This window comes from Panthera tigris, chromosome B4 (assembly GCF_018350195.1).
Source record: "Panthera tigris isolate Pti1 chromosome B4, P.tigris_Pti1_mat1.1, whole genome shotgun sequence".
Classification (NCBI taxonomy): Eukaryota; Metazoa; Chordata; class Mammalia; order Carnivora; family Felidae; genus Panthera; species Panthera tigris.
The window spans coordinates 43,800,839-43,820,074 of record NC_056666.1 but is presented as its reverse complement, the minus strand read 5'-3'; positions in this window follow the sequence as shown (position 1 = coordinate 43,820,074).

Genomic DNA, 19,236 nt, shown 5'->3' with positions numbered 1-19,236 from the left:
ACTTTTGAATTGGCTTGTCAATTTCTAAAAAAAAACCAAGCAAACCTTATTGAAATTTTGAATGTGATTGCATTGAATCTATTAGCTACATTTAGGGGCAATTGAAATTTTAAAAATACTTATGTGTTTGAATCATAAACAAGGTATATCTCTCCATTTCTTTATGTGTTCCTTAATTTCTCTAAGCAATGTTTTGTAACTTTCTCTGTATAGATGTCCCACATATTTTCTTAGACTGTCATCATATATTTCATATTTTTGATGCTACTTGAAATGGTATTGTTGTCATTTGTAATTTTAATTTCCAAATGTCTTTTGCTAGTATATAGAATTATAATAAACTTTTTTATATTAACCTTAAATCCTGACCTGAAACATTTATTTTTTCTAGTAGTTTTGTTTGTGGATTCCATCGGAGTTTTACATAGATAATCACGTCGTCTGCAAATGAAAACACTTTTATTTCTACCTTTCTAGATGGTTTTTATTTCTTTCCCTTGCTAGATTTCGTAGACTAGACCTCTAGTACAGCACTGAATGAAAGTGGTGAGAATGAGCGTCCTTATTTTGTTCCTGATTTGGAAGAAATCATACAGTGTTAGTACCATTACGTAGGGTGTTAACTGTATATTTTGCACAGATGTTCTTTATTCGTTTGAACACGTTCCCTTGTGTTTATTTATTATTTTTTTTTTACCTTTATTTATTTTTGATAGAGGGAGACAGAGCACAAGTGGGGGAGGGGCAGAGAGAGAAGGAGACACAGCATCCGGAGCAGGCTCCAGGCTCCGAGAGGTCAGCACAGAGCCCGACGAGGGGCTCGAACCGGTTTCTTTTTATTTGTAGAATGCTGAGAGATTTTATCAGGAATGGGTATTGATTCACCTACATCTACTTTCTCTACATCTATAAAGATGATCGTATATTTCAATTTTTTTTCTTTTTAGTTTTTTAATATGATGACTTACATTGAATAGGAATAAAAGGTTAAACCAACCTTGGTTTGTTGGGATTTATTATCATTTTAATACGTGGCAGATTAATTCTGCTAAAATTTGGCTTAGGAATTTTGCAACTACGTGTATGAAAGATATTGTTATGTAATTTGCTTTTTGTGTAAAGGCTTTGTCTGGTTTAGTTTCGGAGAATTCTTCCCCTGTGTTAATTTTCTGGAAGGTTTTGTGTGGAATTGGTACTATTTGTTCATTACGTGTTTGGTACAGTTTATCATCACTGAGGTCATCTGGGCATGGGTTTTCTTTTTTTTTTTTTTTATAGTTTTTTAACTATAGATTCAGTTTCTTTAATGGATGTAATCCCATCCAAATGATTCTTTCTTGAGGGTGGTTTGTTGGTTAGTGTCTTTCAAGGAATTTGTCCATTGTATCTAAATGTTTAATTTTTTGGTCTAACATTTTTCTTTATATTTTCTTCTTATCATTTTATTTTATTTTTTAATGTTTATTTACTTTGAGAGAGGGAGAGAGCCTGCACACATGTGTGCACAAGTGGGAAGGGGCAGAAAGAGAGGGGGGAAAGAGAGACTCTCAAGCAGGCTTTGTGCTGTCAGCACGAGTCCCATATGGGCTTGATCTCACGAACTGTGAGATCATGACCTGAGCTGAAATAAAGAGTCAAGAATCAGATGCTTAACTAACTGAGCCACCCACGCTATCCTTTTTTAATATCTCTAGAATGTATATTAATGCAATCTCATTCCTGAAATTCTTAATTTTTTGTCCATTTTTTAGAATAAGTTTGGTTTAGAAGAAAAAGTTCATTTTTCTTCTTGCTGAAAATATGTTTTTTTTTCATTGAATTTGGTTGTTTTTTTGGTAAAAAGTCTATTACTTTTTTGTTTTATATTTTATTAACTTCTACTTCAACTGATTTTTTTTTCCTTTCTTCTGCTTAATTACATTTCAATTTGTCCTTCTTTTTCTAGTTGAAGATGAAATCTCAGTTCATTGATTTCGGATCTTTTTTTTCTTTTTAAATATAGGCGTGTGGTGCTACGCATTTCCCCTTAAGCACTGCTTTATTGGTATGCAACAAATTCTGATCCCCCCCTCACCCCTCCCCCCCCCCCCCCCCCCCCCCCCCCCCCCCCCCCGCCACCCGTATTCTCTCAGTTCAAAATGCTTCCTAATTTCCCTTTAATTTCTGTTGTCTTGTACCCTTCTTGGGAGCCTCCTGGATAAAATCTGAAGTTGCCCCCACACCTGTCAGAGGGCAAGGGGAGACCAAAGAAAGAGGCAGGCCATTCTAGGTCAATAGGTGGCAGGTTCGATAAGCAAAGGAAACTTACATACAAGGCTTGTCTCGGGTGGCAGCAAGACTGGTTAATTCCCCACCCACCCTCCCAACGTTAAAAATTTATGCAGGGGACTTAAATAGGCTCAATCATGTAGGTGTTTTCATCACCACATCACTATCTCAAGGCTATGTCCTTGGGGCAGCTCTTGGGAGCAGGAAAGCCAAGCAGAACGTACATTTGAAGGACTGGGGAAGGAATGAGGAAACTCTGATTGCCAATCCAGCTCACGGGGCCAATTGGAGGTCATGTCTTTTTGATGACATTCCCCAAAACTCCACCCTTCATGACTGGCTCTTACAATCTCATGTGCCCCTCTCTTCCACAATGTGCCCTGAGCAGTCAACAAAGAGTTTCACCAGTATGGAGGCAGCTCCTTTGGTGGCCAGCTGGCTGCATTGGAGGCAGATGCTATAGCAATAATCCAGGTACGTGTAAGAGAAAACATAGATTAAGACAATGATTCCAGGGTGCTTGGGTGGCTCAGTCGGTTAGGCACCCGATTCTTGATTTCAGCTCAGGTCATGATCCCATGGTTTGTGAGATCGAGCCCCTCATCAGGGTCTGCACCGACAGCGTGGAGCCTGCTTGGGATTCTCTCTTTCCCTCTCTTCCCCTGCCCCACTCACGCTCGCTCTCTATCTCAAAATAAATAAAAACATTTAAAAAATCTTAAAAACAAAACAATGCTTTCAAAAACCAGTGACACATTTTTCTACCAAGAGGCTCACGATCCAAACCATTGATTTATTAAGTCCCCTGAGCTGGGGGGAGAGATCACTCAGGTTATTTACTTGTGTTGTTTTGTGACTTAATAAAGATGATACATTAGCAGATTTATTAGGTATGGACACATAGCATTCTGTTTGGATAATGGTGTAGGTGCCTCCGTGAGAGGCAGTAATAATGTCTAAGGCCATTCTATTTTGGAAGATAGCTCTTCTCATTAGAGTCTTGTTGGGTGAGTTTAGCAAGGGGTTCTATATTCGCTATAACATCCTCTAAAACAATGGGGGAACAAAGACAGCAGCCAAACGTTGAACCAATGGAAAACAGAATGTGCCCACCTGGCCTTGAGGAGAGGGAGGTTGGCGGTTTTAGGAACTTGACCTGGTTGTACATATCATGTATGTTCACTGGGGAAGGCAGTGCTGTCAGACCTGAGGAGAAGGACTGGGGACAGAACCCATATCTTCTCTCTTCCGATGGTGCACATTCCATTCCATGTATAGTGCATTTCAACAGGTTCATCTTGCAGCAAGACAACAGAATTTCAGTGGAGATTGAATAGTTTCCCCTCACCCAGACAGTGCAAACTAACCCATCCATCTTGGGGGAATGTCCCATTGCAAATTCCAGTAGATCATTTTTTTTCCCCCAGTAACGATCAGGAGCTTTGTGCTCTCAGCAGCATGGAACATTGATCCTCAGTGAGAGTCAGGTCATGGCTGCTTCCCAAGACCTCCAGCAGGGAGGATTTGTGCCTCAGCAGGGGTCCTCAGTCTGGCATGTGAGCAATGGGCCCTTGAGGTTGATCATTCAAATGTATCAAAGCCTGGGATAGTACTTTAGTCGACCCAGTCAAGGTGGTTTTACCTCTTAATAATTTAATTTGCTGCTTATCCGTTTATAGAGGCGATGGGACACCCAATGTCAGTTCTTTTGCCCAGTCTTATACATCATGACCTTTGACTTGTGACCCCTCACCACTGTCTATGGTGCTCAGCTTCTCTCAAACCTTAATGGTGGCAGCCTGGTTTGCACAGTGACACGGGAAAGTTTGGGTTAGGTCAGACGCAGGGTCCACACAAACCATGGCATATTTAGAACCCTCATTCAGAGAAAAGGAGCCAATATAATCAATTTGCCAATCCATTACTGGTTGGGAACTTCAGTGGATGGTCCCAGATTCTTTTGGCAGTTGTCTTGGGCATTGCTTAGAACACACAGGACATACTATTACAGCATTTAACCAAGTCACTGTACTTCAAGGGCAGTCCAGCGTCCTTGGCGATATGCTATCCCCCCAGGCACTATGGTGCTCCCTGTTTCTACGCACCCAATCAGCTGTCATCTATTGAAAGGTCAGTAGATAGGGCTTGTAACTAGGCTAGAGCTTCAGCTTTCTGACTGCCAGGGAGGGTTAGGCATTATGAGCTGGGTCGTAGGAGACAGTGTGTAGAAGGCAGTGAGGACTGCTTCAGGCTCTTGCAGAAGGACCCAGATGTCTCTCTGCATATCCTCTCCTTGCAAGGGCTTATTTATGACCAGCCGCCCCTTGGCTTCCCGTTGTCCAAGCCATAGGGGTTAATCCCTCTAGAACAGCCCAACTGTCAGAGCAAAGGGTTAATGCCCAGGACTCATGAGTGATCACTAAGACAGACTGCTTTGAACTTAGCCCACTGGCTGCTATACTGGCTGCTGTGTGAGAGGCTCCAGAGCTGGGACCAAGATCCTAGAGGCCTCTTCCCTTCTGTCGTGTCTCTTCCACAGTGCTCAATCCGTCCCTTCTGGAGTCATGCACACATGAAACTCGAATGGTAGCCCTGCTTGAGAGCTGCCCAAAGCTTTCATTTGTTCAACTAGAAATTTTGCCTTTCATGCTGCTCTGATCCCCAGTCCCATACACACTCTTTCTGTACCAGGCAGTATAAGGAATGGCGGCACGGTATCAGGTGGAGAACAAAAGTCCCCCAGAATCCCATAATCCATAGAAAGGCTTGTACCCTAAAAAGCACAGCTTTTGGGATAACATGGGTTTCACCCAACCAGGCAACACCCAAAACCTTACAGTAGGGCCTAGGCCTTGGATTTTCTGTAGATCCATTACCCATCTTCTTCTCCATTACAGATGTTCCAGCAAAGCCAGCAGGGCACCCTGGGGCAGAGACAAGTCTCCCCATGTTAACATTGCATCATCCACGTAATGGGCCCATTATACTGATGTGGGGAAGGAGAACAGGGACAGGTCGCAGCTACCATCCCATGACATATGGTGGGGCTATGTCAGTGACCTTGGGGAAGTACTTGAAAGGGTCATCACTGTCCCTCTTACACGTAGGCACATTTACCTTAGTTATCAGATACCTGTGCTCGTCAAAGACTTTTCCGTAAATCTCCTTGAGGATAAAGCATTTTTAAGGGATTTTTTTTTTTTTTTGGCCAAAGCATCAGAGTAAAACAATAAGCAACAACTAATAACTATCTGCAAATGACAAAAGACTTAAAAATGGCCATGGCTCAAGATTTGATGGGAGTATATCATAGTGAAATTGACAAGGCAATTTGGTTATTTCTATGACATACATTTTACAACTGTGATTGGTAACGTTATGCCCGGACATTATCAGATATTAGGAATGTTATGTAAATATATCCTAAAGAAAGTTTAGCATAGCTTCTTATTTGATGGTGTTTCTCATGAAATTTAACATAGACAAAAAGTCATATAGTTGTAAAAAAAAAAAACAAAAACAAAACTTGTCTCTTTTAATAGAGAAGACTCAGTTTCTTAAGTAATAAAAAACCTAGTAAAGACAAAACACAGAATCTTTATTTTCTAGGCAAATTACAATAAACATAAAGGAAAACCTTTGTTTACAATTTATTATTAAGATAAAGCTAATAATCTAAGGAAACTTTGTCCTCATAATGGAGAGAAAACTAAATTTTCATTTTATTACAGTGTACTTTTGATATCAAAACTCTCCTTTAAAAAAAAAAAAAACCCTCACATAAATCCTTTCCAATCTTAGCTTGACTATAAGTAAAATTCTTTTCTCAACATTCCTCTTCCACAAACCTTTGGAACTTTCTATAACCATTCAGGTTTCATTCCAAAACTCCAGCCATGAATCGGGTACCCACTGCCATGGCTAAAGTTTTCACTGATACTTGGGATCTTTTGGAGATCGTAGACTAGATTTGGGGCAAGGTCATGTCTACAGCATGGTGTATTATTTTCTAAATTTTTTAATTTTTTAAATTAATTACTTAACTTATTAATTTATTTAATGTTTATTTCTTTTTTGAGAGAGAGACAAGGTGTGAGCAGGGGACGGGCACAGAGAGAGAGACGCAGAATCAGAAGCAGGCTTCAGGCTCTGAGCCGTCAGGTCAGAATCCAACGGCTGGGCTTGAATTCACAGACTGTGAGATCATGACCTGAGCCGAAGATAGACGCTTAACCGACTGAGCCACTCAGGCGCCCCATTGTGTATTTTTTTTTTTAAGTTTATTTATTTTGAGAGAGACAGAGACAGAGAGAGCATGTGCAAGTCAGGAAGGGGCAGAGAGAGAGAGAGAGAGAGGGAGAGAGAGAATCCCAAGCAGGCTGCATGGGCCTTATGCCTATGAGGGCCTCCATCTCAGGACCATGAGATCATGACCTGAGCCGAAATCAAGAGTCAGAGGCTTAAAGGACTGAGCCACCAAGGTGCCCTCCAGGGATTCCACCTCTTAATCAGGCATTGCCACAAATGCCTGGATCTTAATCAGTGGCAGCTTGCACCCTCCTAGCTTTGCACCCAGCACCCTAGGGTCTCCAACTGACTATCCTGCTCTCCCACCCCTGTCTGCCAGCCCTGAAAGTAACAGACTAGTGGACACCCCCACATCCCTCTCTAACCTCAGCTCTTCTCACCTTCTAAGCTGAGCTTCGGCCTCTGGTCGGGCCTGGGAGCCAGTGAGTTGCCCACAGTAGAGGCCAGCCCACCGCGGCAACGACGTGCTTCCCTCCTCCCTCACAGTGTGCCCTGTGCGTCTTCACCAAGTGCATTATAGCAACCTGTGTTTTTGGGGTGTCCCTGGAGTCATGCGGTGGTCCACAAGCATCTAACACGTGGGCCACTCCTCCCCACAGAGAGGTTAATAACCAACTCAGGATTTCCCTCAAGGATCCGCTTTTCCTAACTTAAGAGGCTTGTGTGGACCACCCCTCCCCACATAGAAGTCAACAGCCAAGGTGGGATTTCTCCTGAGGATCCCTCTTTCCCATGGCTAGTTTCTTCAGTCTCTTGGCTAGCTTGCCAGAGGTTGGTTCACAAACCTCCCGGCAGTTTCCTGGGTGTAACCAGCCCCACACTCACAGGGGAGGGCAGATATGGATGAAGGAAAGAGGCAGGCCTTTCCAGATCGGTAGGTGGCAGGTTTAAGAAGCAAAGGGAACTTAGATGCGAAATGTGACTTGGGTGGCCCAAAGACAGTGAATTCCCACACCCACCTATTTGGAAATGTACGTAGACACTTTCACCGGGTTCAGTCACCTACGCTATGCAGGTGTTCTCAACACCACATCACTATCTCAAGACTTTGTCCTTGGAGCAACCGTTGGGAGTGGGAAAGGCAGGAGGAACCCACATTCTGAAAACAGAGGAAGGGGTGAGGAGCCTCCCAGGGGTTAGCTCACAGGCCAATTGGCAGTTCCTTTTTTTTCAGTAACCTTGCCCAACAACTTCTTCCTTGATCTATTGGTGATGTAGAAGCGTGTTATTCAGTTTGCTACTGAAACTGAATATTTGGGGATTTTGCAGAGATCATTGGGCTATAGGTTTTCAATTTAATTCCACTGTGAGCAGAGAAAAGACTTTTTGTCACTTGCTGTTTTGATTTTATTGAGACTTAAATTTTTCACGAATACTTAAGGAGAATGCATATTTTTTTAAATTTTATTTAAGTAATCTCTACACCCAAAGTGGGGCTTGAACTCACGACCCCAAGAGCATAAGTCACATGCTCCTCTAACTGAGCCAGCCAGGCACCCCCATGGAGAATCGGTATTCTGCTGTTGTTAAATGGAAGGTTCCAAAAATGTACATCAGATGAAAGTGATCGATAAGTTGGTTCAAGCCTACTATATCCTTGATGATTTTGGGGGAGTCTATTAGGCTATCAATTATTGAAAGAGAAATATCTAAAATTCTGATGGTAATTATAGTTTTGTCTGCTTCTCTTATAGTTCCATCAGTTTCTGCTTCATATAATAGAGGCATAAAAATTGTGGATTGTTGGGGCGCCTGGGTGGCTTGGTCGGTTAAGCGTCCGACTTCGGCTCAGGTCATGATCTCGCGGTCCGTGAGTTCGAGCCCCGCGTCGGGCTCTGTGCTGATACCTCAGAGCCTGGAGCCTGTTTCAGATTCTGTGTCCCTCTCTCTCTCTGCCCCTCCCCTGTTCATGCTCTGTCTCTCTCTGTCTCAGAAATAAATAAACGTTTAAAAAAAAATTAAAACAAAAATTGTGGATTGTTATTCCCTCTTGAAAAATTAACCCTACATTAGTATGAAATGCACTTTTTTTTTTTATCTCTGTTAATAATGTTTGCTATGTATCCATTTGTCTGAAATTAATATAACCATATAGTCACTCCTGGTTGTCTCTGAGTAATGTTAACATATATCCTTTTCAATCCTTTCACATTTAGCATATATATTTTTATACTTAGAATGTGTTTCTTTTATGTAACATATAGTTGAGTCTTGCTATTTTATATGATTTGACAATTTCGGTCTTTTGGGCATTTAAACCGTTTACATTTAATGTGATTTTGATATAATTAGATATAAATATTTTTGATATTTGTTTTCGATTTGTCGCAATACCTTTGTTCCTTTTTTTCTTTTCCTGCCTCCTTTTGTGTTAATTAACTATCTCATTTTATCTTCCCTGTTGGCTTATCAGCTATTTCTCTTGATTTTGTTACTTTTATAGTTCTTGCAGGATTTATAATACACATCATAACTTATGCCTTTCCCATGGGTCGTCTTCATTTCCCTTTAGGGAATTCACGCTACTAAGGGTTCAGAATTATTTTCCTTTCAGTTGTTTTGGCAACTTTGCTTTTTACGGATCTATACAAGACATTGGGGGAGGCCAGCGAGTGGGGCAAGAGCATTATAAGAGCTGCTTTCAAGCTGGCCCACCTACTCAAAAAGGAACTGTTTTAGTGAACCATACTTAGTCAATGATACTCTTCCTTTTCATGTTCCTAAACTAGATCAAGTTGTTATCATCTTGGATGACCCAGATGCAAATTTGAAAAACTTTTTTTAAGTTGATCGGGAACTACAAATAAAAACGACTGCAATCTGCTGACACAGCTAGTTTGAAAAAACATGTCTGCTTTTGCCCCTTTGCCATTGGTGGTTTTTTTTTTTTTTGTTTTTTTTTTTTTTGTTTTTTTTTTTTTTTGCTCACTTAAAAAAGAAATAAACACTTCTAAAAGCAAAAAAAAAAAAAAAAAAAAAAAATCACCTTGAAGTGATATTATACAATTTCATGTAAAGGAAAAGAAAGTTACTGCTATATACTTTCATTTCTCTTCTCCCAGACATCATGCTAATGTTACCATACATTTTATTTACACATATATATTGTAAACACCAAAATACATAGTTATTTTTTTAAGTTTATTTATTTATTTTGAGAGAGAGAGAGAGAGTGTTAGTGAGGGGAGGGGCAGAAAGACAGGAAGGAGAGAATCCCAAGCAGGCTCCACACTACCAGCACGAGTCCGATGTGGGGCTCGATCTCACGAACACTGTGAGATCATGACCTGAGCCAAAATCAAGAGTCAGATGCTTAACCAGCGGAGCCACCCAGGTGCCCCACATAGTTATTCTTTTTGCTTAAAGAGTAAATTATCTTTTCAAGTCATTTAAATACTTAAAAATCTGCATACTTACCCATATACTTCCTATTTCTGATGCTCTTTCTTTTTTTCTAGATTCACATTATCATCATGTGATATTTTAATTTGTGCTCAAGAATTTCCTTTATCATTTCCTATGGAGAAGGTCTGCCTGTCAGGAATTCTTTCTGCTTTTTGACCAAGCTTGGCAAAATTTAAGCTACCTAGCTATTATTTCTTCAAATATTTTTTCTGCTTCACCTTTCCGAAATAAATAAATTAAAAAAAATAAAGTTATTTCCTCTTCATGTTTCATGTTTGATAGTTTCTATTGTCGTATCTTCAAGTCCACTAATCTCTTCTGCTGAGTTTCTGTCATTAGAATCTTTCAGTGTGGTTTTCATCGCACACTACATAGTTTTCATTTCTAAAAGTGTGCTGTGTTGTTGTCGTTTCAAAGAGTTTATTTTATTTTTTTTATTATATGAAATTTATTGTCAAATTGGTTTCCATACAACACCCAGTGCTCATCCCAAAAGATGCCCTCTTCAATGCCCATCACCCACCTTCCCCTCCCTCCCACCCCCCATCAACCCTCAGTTTCTTCTCAGTTTTTAAGAGTCTTTAAAGAGTTTATTTTTAAGGAACCTTTACACCCAACCCGGGACTTGAACTCACAACCCCAAGATCAAGAATCACAGGCTCTCCTGCCTGAGCCAGCCAGGCACCCCTGGTATTGTTTTTAAAAAAAATATCTTCCATGTCTTTACGCAGCTTTTAAAATATATGAATGTATTAAGAACATATTAACTGTTTTGTGTCTGCATCTTTTCATTCTAACCTCTGAGTTGGTTTTACTTATTTTTCTCCTTGTGACCTCATCTCCCATGAGGGTCATGTATTTCTGACTCCCGGCATGACTGTTAATCTTTGATTGAAAGCCAGACATCGTTAATGTTACGTAAGCCGATGCTACATATTTTTGTGTGCCTGTGAACATTCCTGCATTTTATCGTGAGATGCATTTGAGTTAGATAGAAACAGTGTGATGTTTCTGGTTGTTTTATGATTGTCAGGCCGTACCAAGGAAGTTCTCAGGCTGGCGTTAGCTATTCTCCAAAAGGAAGGGAAGATTTTCTGAGTATTCTTCCCAACAGTCTCTGAACTGTGCTCTTTTCCAGTCTTGCTGTTGAAAAGGGTCATTATTGCCTGCCCTGAGTGAACCTTGGGTGTTGTTTCCCTGTTCTTCTTGGATGGCTCTTACCCCACTTCTCTGGTAGTTCCCTCACAGCTTCTGATCTGTCCCTTGCTGGCTGCCCACAGAGGACCCTCTGTGAGCAGATAGCTGGGGTTTTCTCCCTGTGCAGTTCTCATCTCTTTTGCACACTTCTCTGAACTCCTGCTGCCTTTGTCTTTCTCAATTCAAGTGTTTTCCGGTCCCCTTCTCAGTTCCCTTTCCCTGTGTGTGGCTTGCAAATTGTAAACAGGACAGGCTGGGGCAATCACAGAGCTCACCTTGTTTGTTTTTTCCATCTCCCAAGGATCAGGGTGGTAGGTTGTTTGATAAACAATGTTTTGAAAACTGCTGCTTTATGTATTTGCCAGCTTCTTGTTTGTTTCCGGTTCAAAGGTAAATCCATCTCGGTCTTCAGCAAAAGTCCAAGAGAAGGATTTTATAATTATGTACTTAAGTTTTTCTTTCTGTCGGACCTACTGACAGCCCTGAACAAAGAGGGGCTGAGCTAAAAGAATCCCTAGGAAAAAAATTCTAGTCCAAGCCTGGAAGATGAGCTTTTTGCTTCTGGGTTGGTATAGTTTCTATTTCAAAGCTGATGACAGCACTGTCTTTGTTAGCCAAGATGACGGTGCCTATGAGTCACTGTCCAGTCACACTTGTCTATTTCTGTCCCCAGTTCTTACAGACATTGGTGACTTGTCTTCCTAAACCTTAGACTCAGAGGCAATTGACTTAATCTGATCAATCTTGGGGATCTCCCTCTCTCTCTCTTAGTTTAAGTATTGTTTCTTGTTCTTATCCTTGTTATTTCCTTAAATTACTTTCAGCAATAAAGTTATTTTTAAACCCCTAGAGCTTTTGGTCTACAGCCTATTTACATATACCCTGAAAGCAAAGGCTGGATTTTACATTCTTAAAGGGTTATTTAACAAAGTATGCGGCAGAGCCTGTAAATGATCCACAAAGTCTCAAATATTTACTCTCATTCTTTTTTTTTTTTTTTTTAAATGTTTATTCATTCTTGAGAGAGAGAGAGAGAGAGAGAGGACACAAGTCGGGGAGGGGCAGAGAGAGGGAGACACAGAATTCCCAAGCAGGCTCCAGGCTCCGAGCTGTCAGCACAGAGCCCGATTGGGGGGCTCAAACTCACAAGTTGTGAGACCATGACCTGAGCCAAAGTCAGACACTTAAGAGCCACCCAGACACCCCTACTCTCATTCTTTGCAGGAAAAAGTTTGCTGATCCCTGACGTAAATAACTTATGGTTTATGCTATGTTTGTTTCTCATTAAAGATGGGCACAAGGACTCTGAATCTGGACTACCTGAGTTCAAATCCCAGTCTATTATTATACCTGTTGTTTAAGATACGTTACTTAATATCTTATTATATTGATTTTCTTAATTGAAATTCTTCATTGGGTATCTTATTACCTCAATTTTCTTAATTGAAAGATATGAATAATACTAGTAGCTCATAGATCTTCATTTCACATGTAATAGGTCACAAAGAATTTAATGGAATAACGTTTATACAATACTTTATATAGTGCCCAAGATTTGGCAAGAGTTCAAGAAATGTTAGTTATTGATACTATTTATGTTATCACTTTCTTCCTGTCTTTATAAAGCCCCACAGAATTTCTGTGTTTCAGGGGCACCTGGATGGCTCAGTCAGTTAAGTGTCCCACTTCGGCTCAAGTCATGATCTCACGGTTTGTGAGTTCGAGCCCCACATTGGGCTCTGTGCTCACAGCTCGGAGCCTGGAGCCTGCTTCGGATTCTGTGTCTCCCTCCCTCACTGCCTCTCCCCAACTTGTGCTCTGTCTCCCTCTCTCTCTCTCTCTCTCAAAATAAATAAAATGTAAAAAATAAAAATAAAAAAAAAGAGTTTCTGTGTTTCATAGTAGATTCTCAACCCGTTGCAACAAATTGACCACGTAACTTAAAGACCTCCTTAACCTAGGTTGAATTGTGTTTGCAAACACTGCTTAGAATTTGTTGCTGCTGTCGAAATACTGTGCTATGGAATGCACCCTGACTTGGCACTTGTTTTCTTAACCACAGCAAAATTATCGTTCAGCATTTCTTCATTTCTACTTTGTAGAGATTTTCTGAGTTAATTAGGGCTCTCTGCAAGGCAGTTGGGTCAGTATGGGAATAGATGGTATATAAGCGGATATTATTTCAAATATTGGATTACCTTAGAGTATTTCACAGCATTAGGCTGTGCTGGTTTGAAACCATGAGCAGAATATGCACGCTGCCCTGAATTTATCAATCAAGTTTCAAGATTTTCAACCTTAGCAAGTAAAATGAGGAAAGTTTAAGTATCCAATCTTCATACCTTAGTGTCTGCAAGGGCACCTTTTTCACACCTCCGTTTACTCCCAACCTCTGCCTCTCCATGATCATTCCTGATCACCCCACAGTGTGCACCCCGCAGTATTAGCCTGTCAAGGATGCCATGGACCAGAAAATGGATGGGCCACTGGTTTTCTGAGAGCAAATTTTAAAAATGAGACAGAAGTAAGTGGTTCTAAACGTTTGCACAGTTGGAAACTCAGAATTCTAGGTAGGACTGTTAGCCATTTGGCTTGTACCTGGACCATGGGAAAATCCAAGTGGCTTTGAAAATTATTCAATTAGCCCTTGGTTGGAACACGTTTAAACTTAATGGTCCATGTTATATATCAGTAAACAGTTACATGTCTCAGTTCTAACTTTTTACTCCAGTCAGAGCACAGCTGACAGATAATTTATCATTCTACCATTAGAGAAGAAACAATCCAATAATCGTATTAATTATTTAAGTTCGATAAAGCACACTATAAGACTGACAGCAAAAATATACCTCAATATCGTTCATAAAGGTCAAACGACCAGCCTTTGCTAAGGTCTTTTCTGAGATGCTTGGATAGCACCAAGTCTTTTACTCGTTTACAATAAATTCCAAACGTTAAAAAAAAAAATTAAATGAGCACTTTTTTCTGAATATTATGACCATCATAGGAAGCATGTGTATTACATTTTGGAAATGTATATAGGAAATAATGTAGGGTGCCTAATGTGTGATTTTAAAATAGGTGATTACATACTTCAGTAACTTAGGTACCAAAATAATACTATCAGGATATTCTGCTTTCTCCACACTATTCTAATTTACTTTTACAGAGAGATGGGGATTAAATATTTTTCTCACTTACTTTTGTGTGTGTGTATGATCATTCATTCGTTGAACAACTCTCTCTCGAGTGCCTTCTTTCTTTAATACTAAAGGGGTAAACAGTAGTGAATATACACAGAGCCTGTTCTCATGGTGTTTATAGTCTAGTGTGGAAGAAGAAAGTCAAAAATTAAATTTAAAATAGCTACGTGGGTACAATTTTATTTACTTATTTAATATGAGCAAGTAATACTCTAGGCATTGGGAATAAGTAGTTAAGACAAGATTCCTGTCTTCTGGGAACTTACGGTGGCAGAAATTAAAAGTTAAAAATTAAAGAAACATATGTGATAAGACTTTAGATGCCTTTAAGGATTTTTATTATGAGCCTTCAGTTTTATAGTCAGAAGTGGATTAAAACGGATTAACTTCCTCTAACTTGTCTTGAAATTCCTAATAAAAGCAGCAGATGGCCCCATCGCCTCGTTCACTCCTGCCTGATTTTGCCAATGTTTTTGATTAATTTTACACTGAATTCCCTCAGGTCACACAACCCAGTGAATCTGTTTTCTTGTTTTCATTATCCTGGACTTCTCTTATTCACCATCCAAGGATCCCAAGAGAGAGTAAAACCCATCATCATTTTACTGGTGAGGAAACAAACACAGGAAAAAAAAAATTAAACAATATATGTAAATAATCACAACAAACACAGAAAAAAAATTAAACAATATATGTAAATAATTATTCAGTCAATCAGTAACGGAATCAGGAGCAGCCAGGCAACACGATGCATCCGTCACATAGAACATGGACTTTGAATCTAGAAGTTCTGCCGATAACTTAGAGATTGTTTTCGCCCTAGGCAATTCAATTGCCCTATCTTGGGCTGTTTCCTCTCTTTAACAAAATGAATGGGATATACCAGGCGAACAGCTTCCTGCTATTTTGTTGGTTCAATTGCTTTTCTTCGAAGTGAAATTATGTATGAAATAACTACATATACAACAAGCAGAATTAGAGATGCTCTGGTTGTGTCAGTACCGGGGCAGTCTAGCGATTTTCTCGTTTCACCTGTCCTGTATCACATTTTGCTGCATCTTTCTTCCTGTTAAAGATGGCGCTAAATTTAAGGATACAGGAGAGAAAGAAAATACAGCCAACACGCTCATGTTCGACCAAAACACAGAGCAACAAAAGTAAACGCGATGGGAAAGAAGAGTCGCTACGGGTGGAAGAAAGAGGGACAGTGCCACAGGTGACCTAAAACAGATACATAAACATACCAAAACCACTTCCCGTTTGAAACTGACACCCTCTACCCTTTGCTTGCCTCTGCTCTCCAAAGGAAACTTAAAGACAACTCGGTTGTGATTTGGGACTAGAAATTAGAATTACCGATAGTTTGGTTCTTTCATAAGGTGTATAATTGCCTGTTTTCTCTTTTTTCCCCCCAATTAGGCACTATACCAGACAACGGATACAGAATAGCTATAAAGACAGAATTCTTGTCTTTTATAAACGGAACCAGACAATAGAACTGGATAATTTTAGGCTATAATATATGTGATATATTATATATCATCTATATCTATCTATCTATAGATAGATATATCTACAGATATATATATCATCTATATCTATATATCATATATATCACATATATTGTTACTTTTAAAGGTTTTTAATTAATTATTTAATACACTAGTTAAATTAAATACATTGACCCAACATATATTTATTGCTAATGTACAGTGAGTCAGAAGCTGGGGTAGGTTCTTGGGACTTATCAGTGAACAAGACAAACAAGATTCTTAACTCCTGGAGTTTGTAAAACCTGTGCGTGGGATGAGTCTAATTATAAACAGATGAGTGATATTCAAATAGTGTGAAGTGCTTGGAAGAAAACAAACAAAACTCTATGATGTGATTCAGAATGCTGGGAAAGCACCCTGGTTGTATTCGGCTTCAGATTCAGCAATCAGGGAAGACTGCCCAGAGAGAATGGTGTTTGAACTGAGAACCGATTATCAAGAAAAATCCCGCATTCAAAGTTCTGAAGGCAAAGCAGTTGGCCACAGCGTAAATGCAAAGTCTCTAAGTCAGGAACAAATTGGTGTGTTTGGGTGATAAAAGAGGTCAGTGTTCAAGACCATGAACAGTGGAGGGGAGATGGTTAGGAAATAAAATTAGGAAGACAGTCTAGCGTCTGATTATCTAAATCCTCACGGGGCCGGGAGAGAGAGCCAAGCAGGCAATATGGGGGCAGTGGATCATCTGCAGAGAAAAAAAAAAAAAAAAAAAAAAATTATTAAAAGTCAGTCTGAGGGGCGCCTGGGTGGCTCAGTTGGTTAAGCGTCCGACTTCGGCTCAGCTCAGATCTCGAGGTCTGCAAGTTCGAGCCCCGCGTCGGGCTCTGGGCTGACAGCTCAGAGCCTGGAGCCTGCTTCCGATGCTGTGTCTTCTTCTCTCTCTGCCCCTCCCTGCTCACGCTCTGTTTCTCTCTCAAAAAAAAAAGAAAAAAAAACTTAAAAAAAAAAGTCAGTCTGCTTTTTATTATCACTAGCGACACTAAACAATGCCAATGATCAAATATTCCCTGAAAATATCTTTTGCTGCCCAAAGTTTTGAACAATTTTCGTGATTATTGTTTAGTTTTAAAACTCTGTTTAGCTACTTACCTAAGCAGTCAATTTTTAGTATTCATGGTAGTTGATGAGGGAGCATAATGCAAGCTGAGGGCAAAGTACAAACTAGCACTCCCCTGCCCCCTTCCCCCCCCCCACCCCCATTCAATGTGTGTGATATTCCTCACACACTCCTGACTACCCAAGAACAAAGGAAAGGGGTTTAAGTGCTTGCCATGGTGATGTGGGAAACTAAGGCAAATGAAAAATTAAATTCCCTTATTGCCTACAGCCCATTGATAAATCCTTCAAACAGGTAAAGTGATCTCCCTCTAGAAGCTCAGCTGCTTTGCTAGGGGCAAAAGGGAATCTTGGCTTAACATTGTCCTCACCCTCCAGGATCTTGTAAGTGTACTTTAAAATATAAAAATTCCTTTGAAACTTCCTGTATCTCAACTCCCCCAAGATACATGCTGGCAATCTTATGCCATGCTTATGGCCCCCTGTTATGCCTCTGAAGAGTCTCATGATTGAGGTTTTACTGAATGGTAACAAAAGGCGGTTTTTAACAACACCTAGCCCCTCAAGGTCCTGGAAATCTGGCTTCCAAAATTCTTTAGAGACTTAACTGTCCCTAAACCCTTTCCAACCTGAGGGTATATAATCAGTTACCTGTCACAACCCCCATGGAGCTCTTTCTGTCCACGGGTCATATCCCTGTGCTTTAATAAAATCACCTTTTTGCACCAACGATGTCTTCACGATTTTTTTTCTCGGCCATCAGCTCTGAACCCCACCATCACCCCAAAATCCCATCAGTAGTTATGTTCTATGAAGTCACAGAGAACACTGACTATTGCTTCAAGAGGAAATACAGGGTTAGGCTCCTGGAAGCATCTGGTCACAACATTTTCTTGTCAACAGAAGAATACATAACTTTGTTTTATATATGTTTCTGTTAAAAGACACCTCAGCAAACATATAATGTTGATACATTAACATTGAACTCCTAGTCCGCAACACTATAACTCATGCTTGAGTAAAGCTTATCTAATACACATAAGGCACATCACAGCCTTCTTGAGCTTAGGGACACTAGACAGAACTTCAGCGCTATGTTTGAGGACATTGCAAACCGTGGAGTAACCAACAAAAAGTGCAAAAAGAAAAAAAAAAAAGAAAAAGCACTAAATGGATTGTAAAAAGGACACTCTTCTACGGCATGAGAGCCAGAACGAAAAGGCAGTGTTGCTTTGTTCAAATTCATTTGGTATCAGGCATGTTGGAGGTAGGGGCTTCCCGGGCAGGCTGCTCCCACACGGGCCACTTTGGCATAAAGATTATTTTCAGTTAAAAGCAATCAAAACCCAGCAGATGCAGGAAAAACTATGCCTCCCCCACAACTGCCTACATTTACATTGGAAAGAAGATCCTGAAACAGGAAGAGAAGAATTAACAGACTCCTCTTTCCAGAAGGAGCTTATGGGCATAATAAGGCAGCCTTCTTTTTCCAAACATCTCCTTTCACCTTCCTGCCAATGGCCTTCCTCCCCTTTGTACCTTCAGACCCTTCCCCCTCTCCTTAGCTCAAATAAGCTTCATATGCTGCCACTTTTGTCTTCTGAGTCTCAAGTCCGGTAGGTACACCTGTTAAATGTGATTTTCTCCTTTTAGTCTGTCTCATGTCGGTTTGATTCTAAGTCTAGAAGGACCATAGGGCCGAGGAAGTCTTCCTCCCCAACAGGGTGGATCAGATTTTTCACTGTTCTGCTCATGCCAGTGAATCATCATGAAAGAGCCATAATTATTGACTTGGAATTACAATGACATGTTAGTAAGTAGGCACATTTGCAATTCAGGAATCCATGAATAATGAGGATCAACTATATCTGTGTATATATATCTATATTTATATCTATATGCACTTCAGATTTGCAGGTTTATACCTTTTCCTTCAGTAAATGTATTCTACACGGAAGTTAATTCACAGGATTCCTCGTTAACACTGACACATGCTGTTGTAGACCAATGTGGAATGGTTTGGAATTGCTCAAGTTCACTCAGAGTACCTCTTGCTTTACATTGCTTGCAGTTACTCATTATGGAATGTTTTTGGGTTTAAACTATAGATTTGAAATCGACATCAATTGCATTGCCTAGTGATTATAAAGTAAAAAAAAAAAAAACCCAAAAAACAAAAAAAAAACAGAATTTGAACTACTTCTAGAATTGTCTTTCTATGTGACAGTTTGCAATTATTATTTGTACTT